The sequence below is a fragment of the Dasypus novemcinctus genome, chromosome 2 (genome assembly GCF_030445035.2).
Source record: "Dasypus novemcinctus isolate mDasNov1 chromosome 2, mDasNov1.1.hap2, whole genome shotgun sequence".
Classification (NCBI taxonomy): Eukaryota; Metazoa; Chordata; class Mammalia; order Cingulata; family Dasypodidae; genus Dasypus; species Dasypus novemcinctus.
The window spans coordinates 162,793,758-162,810,023 of record NC_080674.1 but is presented as its reverse complement, the minus strand read 5'-3'; the positions used below and the strand labels follow the sequence as shown (position 1 = coordinate 162,810,023).

The 16,266-nt window shown below is 38.8% G+C and overlaps 1 pseudogene; it reads left to right on the top strand.

Moving 5' to 3' along the window:
* Positions 1 to 8,116: 8,116 nt before the first annotated feature.
* LOC139440024 (tigger transposable element-derived protein 1-like) lies at positions 8,117 to 9,798 on the top strand (annotated as a pseudogene).
* Positions 9,799 to 16,266: the final 6,468 nt, after the last annotated feature.

Below are 16,266 nucleotides of genomic sequence, written 5' to 3'. Positions count from 1 at the left end.
AAAGAGACATGCCCAGGTCATACAAGGTTATGCCTAAATCAAAGACAGAATCCAGACTATCTCATGCCTAGAAAAGTTAAATACTATGGTCACCAAGACAAGCCATCTGTATTAGTCAGCCAGAGGGGTGCTGATGCAAAATTCCAGAAATTGGTTGGTTTTTATATGGGTATTTATTTGGGGTAGAAGCTGACAGTTACCAGGCCATAAAGCATAAGTTACTTCCCTCCCCAGTCCATTGTGATGTGTTGGAGCAAGATGGCTGCTGACATCTGCAAGGGTTCAGGCTTCTTGGGTTCCTCTCTTCCAGGAACTTGTTTCTTTTCAGGCCCAGCTGTCCTGCTCTCTCCACAATGCTAGCTGTAGACTACTAAGTAACCGGCTAGCTCTCTCCCTGAGGTTCGATTCTCTCTGGGCTCAGCTGCTCTGCTCCTTTGCGTGCTTACTTCCCAGGCTCCACTTCAAATTTCCAACTCTCTTCTCTGCAGAGCAGTTTCTCTGTGAGTCCCCACCCACCAAGGGGGAGGGGATGCAAAGTCCTACTGACATGGCCCAATCAAAGTCTTAATCATTATTTAATCAAATAAAAGTAAAACCTCTGAATCCAATATAATCTAATATGCCTAGAGGCATATTAGTTTACAAACATACTCCAATATCTATTTTTGGAATTCATAAACAATATCAAACTGCCACACCATCCAAAAAATATTAAAGAGGATGGGTATTATCTGCACCCCTTCATAGGTTTTCATAGGATTATAGCATGTGACTGCATTCATTTGGATTGCCTCATTAAAGAGGAGGTTAATCAGGACCCCTGTGCCTTTTTCATTCTCCCTGCTCAGACTTCTCTGCCAAGACTCTCAGATCTAATAATTAATATTTATGTGAGAACAATAATGATCTGATATAATAACTGCTTAAAACTAGACACTTTTAAAAACACTAACACTCTTTTTCTTCATCAATTCTGTAATCGAGACTTGTCATTTAGAGTCGTTCAACACCCAGCATCTATTAACCCTTTCTATGAACACTCCAGTGTGGGTATGTATATGTGTGTGGGGGGGTGTATGATCCTTCTTTTCTTTAATGTGACATCTTGAAGAGACTGAAAATCTGAAAATCAAGGTATGCTGCCTTCCCACTGCAGAGATAAATGTGTTACCAGGAAATTTCTTCATTCAGATCCTCACTTTTGCTGCCTCGGTATAGCGAAAAAGAAGCCATGTGGGAGATAACCAGCAAGATAGTGGCAGAGTAAGTAGCTCCTAAAGTCAACTAGTGCTTCAGGGAAGTTAGTAATCACACACAGCTATCTAAAGCACCAATTTGGGTGCCCCAGGAGACCTGAAGAATATCCTGCAACTTACTTGAAGGAATGGAAGGAGGAGACTGCCCATCTGCAGAGAAGATTCATAAGTAGAGTGCTCCACAGCATGGAGCCTGGTTCCAATCCTTCACTGGCAACATGAACCACCTTGAGAGCTATTCTGTGGTTGGAATTGGAAGCTCCATTTCCCAAAAATGGGGAGAAAGAGATGCTTGGGCACCAACTTCAGCTACTGAGCAGTAAATTCTGCAGGCTAAAGTATAATCCTAAGGAAGTCTAAAATTTAAAACAGTCCAAGTCCAGAAAGAGGCTGATAGCCCCATTTTAACTGCCACCATTGGCACAAGAGGAAGTAGGATGAACTGATAATCACAGTGCTCATAGGTACCAGCTTTTTTGCATCCAGTTCGAATTGCCACTCTAGCCCAAGTTCCAACCCCACCTCTGGCAGGGAGGAAGCCGGGGACCTGCACCTGCCTCTCTGGGAAATTACAGGCCACACCATGGAGGCCAGTGGTCATCCTACTCTGGCAATGCAAGCTGTCTCAGGAGCTACTCTGTGGCTAGACTTAGAAGCTCCATTTCCCCAAAACAGGAGAGGTAGAGATGGTTGGCCACTGACTTCAGCTAATGATTAGGAAATTTGACTATTTAAAGTATAACCCTAAGAACAGCTAATGTTTGAACATGTCTGAGTTGGAAAGTGGCCAGTAGCCACCATTTTGACTCCAACCCAGCATTAGGGGAAGCTGGGCTGACTGAAAATCACAGTGACGTTAGGGACTGTCTTCTTTCACCAGGAGGCCTGCAGTCCTAGCCTAGGCTTCAGCCCCACATCTAGGAAGGAAGAAGCTGGTGGGCCCAGAACCAGCCTCTCCCAGTAAATTTGCAGGTACATTTGGCTGACACAGACTGAATAGTCAGAAGTCTACTGGGGCATCTATGGTTATCTTGGACTCACATGGCACAGATTGCTCCCCCATCTGCAGCTCCACCCATGTCCCAGGCAATGGAGAAAGGGATGTGAAGCTTCATTAGTCTCTCTGGGCAACTACAATCTAGTCCTGCATGACTTGGTTTATTATACACAACGGTGACTCTGTCCCTAATCCTGGCAAAGGAGAAAGTTGGGAGAACCTTCAGTTATCCCTGGGGCAATGAGGGCAACTTGAGTTTTCACAGCTTACAGCACTAATTACATCCTTGGTTCCTACTAAACAACCAGCAAGGGATAAAGGGCAAAAAAACACACATAAACTAAAGAGAGAAACTGCACCCAGAATAAATACATCTAGTAAGCCAGATTGCCAAGACATGAAAAAAAATTACAATCCACAGCAAGAAACAGGAATATATGACCCAGTTAAAGGAATAAGATGAGCTTCCAGATGACATAAAGAAGTTGAGACAACTTATCATAAATGTTCAAACAAATCTCCTTAATAAATTCAATGAGATGGCTAAGGAGATTAAGGATATTAATAAGACATTGGATGAGCACAGAGAAGAATTTGAAAGCATACATAGAAAAATAGCAGTTCTTACAGGAATGGAAAGTGCAATAAATGAAATTTAAAATACACTGGAATCACATAAAAGCAGATTTGAGAGGGCAGAAGAAAGGATTGGTGAACTTTCCTTTCAAAAGCAAATATACAAAAGAACAGATGAAGAAAAGAGTGAAAAAAAATTGAACAAGCTCTCAGGGAACTAAACAACAGCAAGAGATGTGCAAACATACATGTTATGGGATCCCAGAAGGAGAAGAGAAGGGAAAAGGGGCAGAAGGAATATTTGAAGAAATAATGGTAGAAAATTTCCCAACCCTATCGAAGGACATAGATATCTGTGTCCAAGAAGCACTATATATACCCATCCAAATAAATCCACATAGACCAACTCCAAAACACATAATAATCAAAATGGCAAATGCCAAAGGCAAAGAGAGAATTCTGAGAGCAGCAAGAGAGAAGCAATGCATATCATATAAGGGTTACCCAATAAAATCAAGTGCTGATTTCTCATCAGAAATCAAGGAGGCAAGGCAAAAGTGGTATGATATATTTAATATACTTCAAGAAAAATCTTCCATAAAGATTGTCTTTCAAAAATGAGGGTAAGTTTAGAATATTCACAGAAACAGAAACTGAGAGAATTTGTAACCAAGAGACTGTCTTTGTAGAAAATACTAAAGTGTGTGCTACAGTCCAAAAAGAAGACAGGAGAGATAGCATACTTTTCCCACATCAACAACTTCTTTCATGAGTGTGGTACATTCATTGTAATTGACTGCTACACACCATGGATTATAGAGTACATTGTAGTTTACACTCTTTCCCAGGCCATTTGGTAAGTTATGGCAGGATATATAATGTCCTGCATCTATCCCTGCAATAACATTCAGGGCAAATCCAAATCCCTAAAATGCCTCCATATTCATCCCCTTTTCCCTCTCCCTGCCTTCAGCAAGTCCAGTGGCCACTGTCTCCATATCAATAAAATAATTTTTTTCCATTGTTAGAATCAATAATTCTATTGATATATATAGTTCACTGTATATAGTCCGCTGTAGTCCATATTTTATTCCCCAATCCTGAGGACTCTGGAACGGTGATGCCATTCCATCTCTTATTTGAGAGGGGGCTTTGCTCCCACATGACGAATGGATAGGACTCTCCTGCTTGCAGTTGTAGACTCTCTTGGGTCCATGGTATAGTGGTTGTCCATCCTCATCTCCTTGTTAATTTTCTCGGGTGAGTCCAAAGCCCTAGAAGGTAGGTGTTGCAACTTGCTGAGGCTCAGGACACAGGTAGCACATGGATGGCCAGAGATTCAAGTGTCCTGGACATACACTCACTAACCTCAGTGCCAACCACAGGTTCAATAAAAGGGACAGAAGAAGCATATGTAAAGAAGTCACATCTGAGTCCAACTCCATGACACTCGGGCGCACAAATCCAAATTAGGGCCCACTGGTAAGGCACCAAACTCTAGAGCTATCTTCCATGGGCACAGGACCTGGCTGTCTCCATAGACCTCAGGAGCACCACTACCTGGGTAGTATTTACTTTGGCAGTCTATAAGATCTTGCTCAGACATGCATAAGTGCCACCCCTCCGATGAATTCCCAACTCATTTTGAAGTATTTAGTCATATAAACTCACTTATTTTTACTATTTCCCCCTCTTATTCAAGGTCTTTTTTCCAGTTGCTTCACCAGCTGGTGCTTGGTAGTAATCTTTCGGCACCGGGAGGCTAATCCCCAGGAGTCATATCCCATGCTGGGGGGAAGGTAATGCATTTATATGCTGAGTTTGGTTTAGAGAGTGGCCACATTTGCATAACATGGTTGGTGACTCTTAGGCACCCTACACTGCTAAGCCAAGTTGAAATTGGAAAAGCAAAAGGCTCATAAGCATAGTTTGTCAGTATCAAGAGCCCACCATTGGACCATCCTTCTTCAATGGTCATTTCCCTTGCACTTGGGGGATTGTTGCTGTTCCATTGGGGAATGCAGCAAAGCTCCCCAGGATGGGAACCCATCACTCCCTCAGCTGTTGCATGAATCTCTACCCACTGTGGCAATACCTAACAAACATCTGAACATATCTCTATACACTATATACATGCCCAGGTGAACTCACTCCCATGCATCCCCCATCAATGACCTCCCACCCACACCAATGCTCCTCCCCTGCCGTTGTTGAACCCGTCTGTGATCCAAAACTTCTTTGAAAATGAAGCTAAATATATTGCCAAATTTACTTAATAGGGAAATAAGATAGTAATGATAGGTTAAAACATAAGAAATAAAATACATAATAATTTAGAAAAAGTAAAAGAGAGTAAAGAAATTGAGGTATCAAAAAATGAAAATGATTTAAAAATTTTTTTTGATGTTTTGCCTTTCATCACTCTAATAGCTATTGTACTGAATATAAAGTGGCAATTTCTTCCATTTCTTTTTCAGTGTCTTACTTTTTTTTCTGTTATGTCTTCAAAGAAAATTTAGGTCATAGTAAAGTCATATGCAGAATATAGGGGACTCTCATATATCCAAAATCCTCCCCCTTTTCCCCCTTTCCTATTAATGATCTTTTTACATGTAGATGGCACATTTGTTAAAATTGATGTACCAATGTTGGAACATAGCTCGTAACCATGGTCAGTAGTTTACATTATGGTTTACACTTTAGCCCATATATTTTTATAAATTTTTGGTGAAATTTAACATGGCCTTCATCCATCATTGCAAGGTCATGCAGAACACTTCCATTCCCCCCCTAATTATCCCCCTTCCATCTATTCTATTACTGCCTCTTCCTCACCTCAGGGCCCACAGTGACCCCCAGTCTTCACTGCTTGAAGGACAAGATTCATAGATACTTGCAACAATGCTGAGGGCTTGACACACTAGTCTGTTCTCCCTTATTAGGAGCCACCCTTGCTCTCAAGAGACACCCTCCCCTCTGTTTGAGAACATATTGGGCCTCCCCTGGATGGGAGTACAACACCTTCCTGCTCATTATATGGGTCTCCACTGGCTGATATAATACACTATGACAAGATGAACACTCACACACTCCCTAAAAACCTGCCCTAGAAGTTTTACTTAACTTTACTGTGAAGGTGTGGAAATGTATAGAGTTGATGGTAACACATTGTAATGAGTAACAGCTGATTTATAAATGGAAATGTGGCTGAAAAGCGTAGTCTAGTGATGTAAATGCCAATTGAAAGGAAGCTAGAGAATAATCTAGGGATTGACTAGTACAGTAAACCCAGAAGTAGATGAGAGTTATGGTTGATGGTACAGATGCAAGAGTGTCCTTTGTGAGCTAGAGCAGATATATGTCACTGTTATAGGATAGTGGGAATTTGGAGAAGCATGGGAAAAATACAACCTGAGTGACTTATGGACTATGATTAACAGTAACATAATATTCATGTATCTATGCCAAACATGTACTGTGCTGGTAATGAAGGAGTATGGAAAAGGTGTGCCAAATGTATACTATGGACCTGGTAATAGTCTAATGATATTATCTCATAATCTGTAATAAATGCTTCACCATGGTGTGGTGATAGAGGGATGTTGTATGGGAATTCTGCACATGTGCATGATTGTTTTGTAAGTTTACAGCTTCAGTCATAAAATATATTTAACAAACGATAATAGGGTGGGGTTGGGGGGGGAAGTACACCAAATGAAAAATAACAAGTGTAATTAGCAGTAAGATTTTGATGATATTCTTTCATAATTTGTAAGAAATATGTCATGACAATGTAAGATGTTGGTGGTGGGTTGATGTATGGGACCCCAGTATGATATTATTCATGTTTGCTTTGTAATTTCACAAGTTTTACTATACACTTATTGTTTATATATGTTCACATATTAATGATATAAAAATAATAATAATAATAATAGGGTGGGTTGGGAGAATAATACACCAAATGTAAGATACTTTGGTTAGTAATAATATTTTGAGGATGCTCTTTAATCATTAGTTAAAAATGTTTCACAACAATGCAAGGTATTGGTGGTAGGGTGAGGTATGAGAGTCCTGTATGATGTTATGTATGTTTGTTTTGTAAGTTCACAACTATTACAATACATTTATTGTTTAAGTATGATTATGTTTGAGTGATATACTTCAATAATTTTCTTTTAGAACTTGCCAAAAAAAAAAAAAAAAAAGAAGCCATATGATTCAAGCTTTTCCAATAAGCTCCTTTCTCATAGGACTGTAAATATTGAGCATTGTGGTTTCAGGACAAGGACAAATTTAAAGGTTAATCAGTAGGATATAATAAAAATAAAACTGACATTTTGACAGATTGTACCACAAAGTGCAGATATTATATAATGTGTCATTAAAAGTTAACATGTTCCTGCAAGAGGATGTGACTCAAGCAGCTGGGTGCCTGCCTCCAACATGGGAGGTCCCAGTTTTGGTTCTTGGTGCCTCCTAAAGAAGATGAGCAAGATAGTGAGCTGATGCAATGGGCTGTTGAGGCAAGCTGACACAATGAGGAGACACAACGAGAGACACAACAAGAAGGGAATGTATGTGCTCAAGCAATTGGGCACTTCCCTCCCACATGGGAAATACCAGGTTCAGTTCCCAGTGCCTCCTAAAAGAGGACAAGTGGACACAGAGAGCACACAACAAATAAGCACAGAGGGCAGACAGTGAGTGCAAACAATGAAGGGGAGTGGTAAACAAATAAATAAATCTTTTAAAAAAAAGTTAATATGTTCTTTACATGAAATTAAGAGTGAATGAATGCAGCAAACTTCATTTTTGTCTTATTTTAAGTAGTTGTCACAGCCACTCCAATCTTCAGCAATATGGGTCTAGAGATATGCCAACACAGTAAAGACATATCTTGTTTTATTGCACTTCGCTGCATGTGTTTCATAAATTTTGTGTGTGTTTGTGTGTTTAATAAATTGAAGGTGTGTGACACCTCTGCATTGAGACATTTCATATCTCTGTGTCACATTTTGGTAATTCTCACAATATTTCAAACTTTTTCATTATTATTGTATCTGTTATGGTGATCTGTGATCAGTCATCTTTGATGTTACTATTGTAATTCTTTTGGGGTGTCATGAACCACACCCATATAAGACAGTGAACTTAATCAATTAATATTGTGTGTCTTCTGACTGCTCCACTGAATGGCCATTACTCCATCTTGCTCCCTGTTCTTGGGCCATCCTACTCCCTGAAAGTCAACAATGTTGAAATTAGGCCAATTAATAACCCTACGATGGCCAAAAAGCTAGAAATGATTAAGCTTAGTGAGGAAGGAAAGTCAAGAGCCAGTTAGGCCAAAAGGTAGGCTTCTTGTACCAAATAGCCAAGTTGTGAATGCAAATGAAAAGTTCTTGAAGGAAATTAAGAATGCTACACTGATGAACACACAAATGGTAAGAAAGCAAAACAACCTTACTGATGTTAAATGGAAAAAGTTTTAGTGGTTTGGCTAAAGGATCAAATCAGCCATAACATTCCCTTTAGCCAAAGCCTAATCCAGACCAAGGCCCTAAATTTCTTCAAGTCTGTGAAGGCTGAGAGAGGTGAAGAAACTGCCAAAGAAAAGTTTGGAGTTAGTGGAGGTTGATTCATGAGGCTTAAGGAAAGAAGCCATCTCTGTAACATAAAATTGTAAGGTTCTGATGTAGAAGCTGCAACAAATGATACCAAAGATCTAGCTGAAATAATTGATGTAGGTGGCTACACTAAACAACAGATTTTCAACATAGATGAAATAGCCTTATATTGGAAGATGTCATCTAGGACTTTCATAGCTAAGGAGATATTAATGCTTAAAGCTTCAAAGTACAGGTTACTCTTGTTAGTGGCTAATGTAGTTGGTGACTTTACTTTGAAGCCAATGTTAATTTACTATTCCAAAAATCCTAGGACCTTAAGAATATGCTAAATCTACTCTGCATGTGCTCTGTAAAAGGAAAAACAAAGTCTGGATGACAGTTCATATGTATATGACATGATTTAATGAAAATTTTAAGCCCACTGTTGAGAACCACAGCTCAGAAAAATGATTCATTTCAAAATATTACTACTTATTGACAAAGTACCTGGTCACCCAATAACTCTGATGGAGGTGTACAATGAGATGGATGTTGTTTTCATGCCTGCTAACACTATTTATTCTTGTAGCCCATGGATCGAGAAATCATTTCAACTTTCAAGTCTTCTTATTTAAGAATATATTTCATAATGCTACAGCTGCCATATGGTGATTACTATGATGGATCTGGGCCAAGTAAATTGAAAACCTTCAGAAAAGAATTCACCATTTTAGATGCCAGTAAGAACATCCATGATTCATGGGAAGAGGTCAAAATATTCACATTAACAGGACTTTGGAAGAAGTTGATTCCAACCTTACTGGGTGAATTTGGGGCATTCAAGAAGTCAGTGGAGGAAGTAACTGCAAATGTGGTGGAAACAGTAAGAGAACTAGAATTAGAAATGGAGCCTAAAGATGTGACTGAATTGCTTCAATCTCATGATCAAACTTAAATGAATGAGGAGTCGCTTCTTATGGATGAGTATGAAATCTATTCTTCGTGACAATGCTATGAACATTGCTGAAATGACAACAAAAATGTTAGAATATTGTATAAACTTAGTTGGTAAAGCAGCAGCAGAGTTTGAGAGGATTTATTCCATTTTGAAAGACATTCTATGGGTAAAATGCTATCAAATAGCATTGCACACACCAGAGAAATCTTTCATGAAATTAAGAGTGAATCAATACAGCAAACTTCATTTTTGTCTTATTTTAAGTAATTGCCACAGGCACTGCAACCTTCAGCAACCACCATCCTGATCACTCAGCAGCCATCAACACTGAGACAAGACCCTCCACCAGCAAAAAGTTTATGACTAGCTGAAGGTCAGATTAGGATTAGCATGTTATAGCAATAAAATATTTTTAATTAAGACATGTACATTGTGTTTTTTTGATGTAATGCTATTGCACATTTAATAGACTACAGTAGAGTGTAAACATAACTTTTATATGCACTGGGAAACAAACAATTTGTAGGACTTACTTTATTTCAATATTCATATTATTGTAAGAGGTTTGTAACTGAACTCACACTATCTCCAAGGTAAGACTGTAATGAACAATATTCAACCACTAATGTCTGCATAGCACATTTCCATTTCCACTGATTTTCTTCAGTTTAATCCATTAAGTGGACCCAAATGTTAGCAACTTGCTTAAAATGGATCTCCATCAAATATGAGGCACACATTACACAAGTGAGAGTCTTCCAAATTGATTCATGGTACTTATTTAGACAGTATCTTTCTCAACTAGAAATGGTTGAGTATATAGTCAGTGACTGCATCCAGAACATATTTAATTTGTTTAGACCTTTGGATCATTTCCCTTGTGGGTTTCTTGGTCCTGGCATTGTTCTCACATGATCCTCTGCTGTTTCAGCATCATTCTCAAGGCAGGAGTGCCAAGGAGCTCCTTCTTTTTCAATTTAGGAAAATCCTGATTCCTATTAGTTTCCAGTTCTGTAAGTTATCTGATAACCTCCTAGTAAAGACCCTTTTATTGCTTAAGCTAGCTAGAATGGTTTTCGGGTACTTACAACTCAAGAATACTAGGTGATATAAATCCTCACACCACCTGTAGAAATTAGGCAAAGTTGAGGTTGATATACACATTTAATGTTTGTTGGAATTGAAGCTTTAAAAGGCTTGGTCATTTACTCAGCATTATAAGATTACACAGTGAATTAGCCACAAAGCTGGAATTAGAATTTTTCTGGTTCTGTACATTAACTATATACAGTTAAGCATTGTACACTTGTTAACAAGTAAGCACTTGATAGATGAACACTGGTTGTCTTAGTCGGGGTTGTCAGAGAAGTAGATCCTGAGATGAGGACTTAAAATGGTCTGGGAAACACTAGAGAAAAAGAAGAAAAGATAGGCAAAGGGCGTGCTCTCAAATAAGTTATCAGTGTGGACTCACTTGGATAACTCTAAAAGCTTGTGTAGAAAGTGTAACCTCAGCTACTCCACCTGAGGAGTGAGGACAGTAGGGTAAGTATACCTAGTGGTTCTCAAAATGTGGTAGCTGGTCTAGCAGCATCAGCATGATTGGGAACTTGTTAGAAATACCTTCTCAGGCCCCAGCACACATCTACTGAATTAAGAGCTCTGTGGGTAGTCTGATGATCTGTGGCCTCTCCAGGTGATTTTGATACGCACTAAAATTTGAGAACCACTGGTATATACCACTTCTCATCAATGATTACTTGAAGGCTACTCCTGAAGGCATTAATTCCCCTACACTTCAGGTCTGCCAGTTATATGGGCAGAGTAGACTACAAAAGCTAGAGAAAACCTTAGCCAAGAGATGCAGACTCTGGCATTTGGAAGGCAAGTGTGCACTGAAACGGTAAGGCCCAGGGGAACATGGGTGGGTTAGAAACTGCTAAACTGATAGTGATGATGATAACAGATAAGAATTCTATCATGTGGTACTTCTAGTCAGCACTGTGACTTTGCAACTCCTTTGTGGCTAACCTTTCTGTTGAAATTTCCTAGTGACTAAGTTTTGCCCGTACAAGTACATGGTACTATCTTTGAAAGTAGCAGAGCAAGAGAGAGAAAAACCTGTGGCTGAATATTATGTACCAGGGACTATAATCAGGATTTTAAATATGTCTGATCATTGCAATAACCCTGGCAAGTAAATGCCATTATCCTAAATTTACAGTTGAGATGGTTGAGAAGTAAAGGAATTTGCCCAAGATCATATAGACAAGTGTTGAAGCTAGGATCTGAACCTGCATATGTCTGACTCTAAAAACCTATGCTCTATATCTGAATACCTAAGAGTTCAACTGATTTTTCAAGTAATATATTGAGACATTTCATTTTGTGAGTGTCTAAAGAACCAAAATTTTAACTTTTAGTTGGAAACTTACATTCAATCTACCTGCATATTGGAGAAGGAAGCAGAGGCTTAGACAGCAACTATCATGACCACTGGGGTTTGCTCAAAAGTCAGAAAAGAATTAAAAAATAAAGGAGAAAAGGAAACCAGGCATCTATTACAAATGGCTGTTCCTAGGAGACACCAGGTCTTTCCTAATAAACTTCTCTCAATATGGCTTTCTTAAGAAACCTTGGCACCAAGCCAACACTCAGTCATGGTCTTATATTTCTCATCTGTTGAGTTTAATTGTGCACAAAATGTTCCTTTAATCAGAAAGCTGGAGCAACTCTGCTGCCCCTGCCCTAGAAATGTAGTAAGCCCCCATCAAGATTCTTATGTAGGAAGAATACTTAGGGGGAAAAAAAACAATACTCGTTAATACAAAGCTTCTGGATAAGTAGCTAATTACAACAGTTTTTAGTGAAGAGAGAATCTCCCAATGTCATCTATTCCAACTTTTCCTAAAGGATGAAATCCTCTCTGTAATAGGAGGTAGGCAATGGTCTGCTTGGATATCAAGCACCTGCAGTTTGAAACAGCCCATCCGAATAGGAAGCAATTGGGAAAGCAAAAGAGAAATCATAGTTTTTCAGAGCATTATAGCCTGAATATGGCCTTCACAAGTAGGAACAAAGAATAGCTTGTCTTTATACAAGAATATATTGCTACTCAGTTACATCTTCCACATTTCTTCTGGTTAACAGCAGGGAAAATCTTGAAGCAGGCAAAATTAATCTCTGGGTCCCTGTGTCTTCTTTTGACTTGACATCCATTGTGAGAAATCAAGGGATCAGACAGTCAGGACTCATGTGTTCTCTTGAGTATTGTATAAATAGTAGCTACTCCCCACACTGTTTCTTGGGAGATATTTAACCATCATTAAGTAACAGATATCTGCTGTTCCTTTTGCTTGAGGTTTATCCTTGTGAAAAGAATCCAATGACAAATAAAAACTGCAACTTGTCCATCTGTTCCCATAACTAGATTTGGGAATCATTTAAAATCATAGCTTGTTTTCTCTGTGTGTGGCATTTCATTGTGTATGGAGCTCCTCTAAGGAGCAAAATTACTTGGCCCCTCACTGGCGCTCAATGCTATCTTCTCTTGAGGAGGTCTGGCTTTTCCCCTATGGTGCTTTCCAGACCCCCAACAGAGTCAAAATTTTTAAGATGCACCCTCTGAAATACACACTTCAGAATTAATACCTATTCAGGCTTTTTCACATGATATGGCATCATACAGAGAAGTAAATAGAAAAGTATTTACATAGCTATGAATATATATTGTATATTTCCACATACATGGATTGCACCTTTTTGGCATATGATTCTAAAATTTTAAAAAATTATGTCATATGGGCACTTCTTGCATCTTCCTTTGATAGATTTGGATAAATGTGGCTTCAGAAAACTAATTTCTTGCTCTTGTCCGACATACTTCAATATCATCTCCATGATTTCTATGAATTACCAGAAATTTCTCCTCCATTTCTCTATCCTCTATCCTCTCTCTATTTACCATCTATCTATCAATAATAGGGAACACAAAGTTTTAGAGCTCATTTTAATAATTTCCTAATACATTTTGAACACTTCCCCTTGTTAATGAATATTCTTCTAAAACATGATGTTATTAATAGTACAATATTCTCATATGTGGATGTGCCACAATTTATGTAAATCCCTAATTTTGAAATTGAGTTTCAACTTAATATCCTTGTACAATTTTCTTCATTTACATTTCTCATGATTTCTTTTTTTAAAGATTTATTTATTTATTTCTCTCCCCTTCCCCCTACCCAGTTTTCTGCTCTCTGTGTCTATTCGCTGTGTTTTTCTGTGGCCGCTTCTATCCTTATCAGCAGCACCGGTAATCTGTGTTTCTTTTTGTTGCTTCATCTTGTTGTATCCGCTCTCCATGTATGCGGCGCCGTTCTTGGTCAGGCTGCACTTTCTTTCACACTGGGTGGCTTTCCTTACGGGGCGCACTCCTTGCTTGTGGGGCTCCTCTACGTGGGGCACACCTCTGCATGGCAGGGCACTCCTTGCACACATCAGCACTGCACATGGGCTAGCTCCACACAGGTCAAGAAGGCCTGGGGTTTGAAACGTGGACCTCCCATGTGGTAGGCGGATGCTCTATCCATTGGGCCAAGTCCGCTTCCCACTCATGATTTCTTTAGAATACATTCCTAATGACTGAATTGCTGGAACAAAGATAACGTTCATTTTAAGGCTTCTAATATTTATTGATAATGGTAAAAGGCACTAAATTATATTTTCAATAGCAGAGTATGGGAGTTTTTGATACTTTACAACCCAGATATTATCATTCTTTCTTCTCTTCCACTTCTTAGGCAAAATTATTCCTTGTCCTGACAGAACCTTTGGCACAAAATAGGGATGCTAGGGCAGGAAAAGAAGGCCCAAAATAGGAAGTGGCAACAAATAAATGTACACATAGAGACACCATGTGACTGTATTTTTCTTCATTAGCCTTATAAACTAAATTCTTTAGCATTGACAAAAATATATTTTCTTATGTCTGACTCAGATAATGTGAAACATCATCTATTCCTTCTGACTAATGTTGCCATTAGTTTTTATTTATTTATTTATTTATTTATTTATTTATTTATTTATTTCTCTCCCCTTCCCCCACCCCCATCCCAGTTGTCTGTTTTCTGTGTCTATTTGCTGTGTCTTTGTCTGCTTCTGTTGTTTTCAGCAGCATGGGAATCTGTGTTTCTTTTTGTTGTGTCATCTTGTGTCAGCTCTCTGTGTGTGCAGCCCCATTCCTGGGCAGGCTGCACTTTCTTTTGCGCTGGGCAGCTCTCCTTATGGGGTGCACTCCTTGCGCGTGGGGCTCCCCTACGCGGGGGGCACCCCTTCATGGCACGGCACTCCTTGCGCATGCATTAGCACTGCTCGTGGGCCCGCTCCACACGGGTCAAGGAGGCCTGGGGTTTGAACCGTGGACCTCCATGTGGTAGATGGATGCCCTAACCACTGGGCCAAGTCCACGGCCATTAGCTTCTTCTTGAATGTGAATTGTAACTTATATGACATGTATACATATGTTCAGTAAGATTTCACAATCATTCATCAACTGTGTTAAGTGGAAAGCTATACCTGGAACTGGGCAATGTGGAGGAAGGAAATGAATAGAACATGACTTCTGATGACAACGATGGGCTCACAATGAAACATTGAGGCAGTAACATGAAGTCTACTGAGTATACAAGGGCTAGAAGAGAGTTATGAAATTCAGTAAGTGAATATAACGGTAACAGTACTATTAAAATGACAATGATAACAATAACAATAGTATGACTATTACTCTTAAATTTAACTTTTTAAATATTCATTAATGTCCACTAACAAAAGAAATTGTTGATATGGGAAAAATGGGGCTGTGGGGAGTGGGGTATACGGGAACCTCCTATATTTTTAATGCAACATTTTGTATGATGTATGTATATTTTTTAATTAGTAAAAAATATATTATTATTAAAAAGTTCATTATGTACCATGCAATGTATTGAGTGCTTTTGCATCTCATTCCATTCAATCCTTACTATATATATCACTACAAAGTAGATATTATTTTTCATTTTTATGTATGCTAAAACTAGGAAATAGGGAGTTTAAATAAATTGTCAAAAGTCATGTTGCTAGGATATAGTGGAAGCGTTTAGGAATGTCTTTGGGGGACGCTGAGTGAAAGCATGAGGTTCTGGGAGAAGGTTAAAGCTTCAAAATGTAGGGTCTGCTGTAAAAGGCATACCAGACAGCACAGCTTGAACAAAAGCAGCTCAGTGGGAAAGGGAAGGTCATGTACAAGCAAGCAGTTTGGAAGTTGAAGCAAAGATACGGTAGAAGATAAAGTATATTGTGGTTTGGTTTGGAGAGCCTTGAAGTCTAGATTCTGGTGTTTGGATTTTATTCTGTTGGTAGTCAAAGGGATAAATTTTAAAGCCTTTGTTGAGGTTGAGTGATATGACCAGATCATTAGAAGATTAGTCTGGTAACATTTTATTGTATGAGACTATGGCCTAGGAGGAGTCTTTATATAGAAAGATAAGCTTAAGATATATTTTTCTAAGTTTCATACTCATATCCCATGGGTAGATAATGACTCATATTTCACTGGTGTTTGTGTCTGAAATTGGATGGTGCCTAGGAATCCCAAACTATTCTTCTTTCACCTTATAGAAAAATTTCATCTCTCACTGGTTCTTAGCCCCAAATGTATATACCGATGCCCAACTCAGCAGAACAAAGGTAATTAAGTTTATAAGTAGCTTCTCACCACTTCCCTCTTGCTATCTTTTATATTTTGATATGTATTTGGTCTCACATCTAAATATACTCGATGGTTTTTGAAAGTAGGGTAGACCTTTGATTTAATTTTTTAACTAC